Source organism: Penaeus monodon, chromosome 23 (genome assembly GCF_015228065.2).
Source record: "Penaeus monodon isolate SGIC_2016 chromosome 23, NSTDA_Pmon_1, whole genome shotgun sequence".
Lineage (NCBI taxonomy): Eukaryota > Metazoa > Arthropoda > Malacostraca > Decapoda > Penaeidae > Penaeus > Penaeus monodon.
In genome coordinates, this window is record NC_051408.1 from 2,523,845 (window position 1) to 2,524,145 (window position 301).

Consider the following 301-nt stretch of genomic DNA (forward strand, 5'->3'; position numbering starts at 1 on the left):
CAAACTAAGTTCAATTAACTCGAACTCGACACACAGATAATAATATTCCCAGTGAGATTCCCACTGGCTTGTAATAATCCACTTATTTATTTTCTTCCTTCCTTTCCTTTTGTGTATGGAGACGCTAGAAGAACCAGCAGACTTATGAGTGATATAATTTGCTTTACCACTCGTTAAACGCAGCCAACGGACGGGGAAGTTCTCTCAATGGAAGCCATCAGTCCGAGACAACTGTGTATTCGAACCAGTGTTAGTTTTCTGACGATTTTCCCGAATTTCTGAGGTAAGGTCTAGCCTGGAA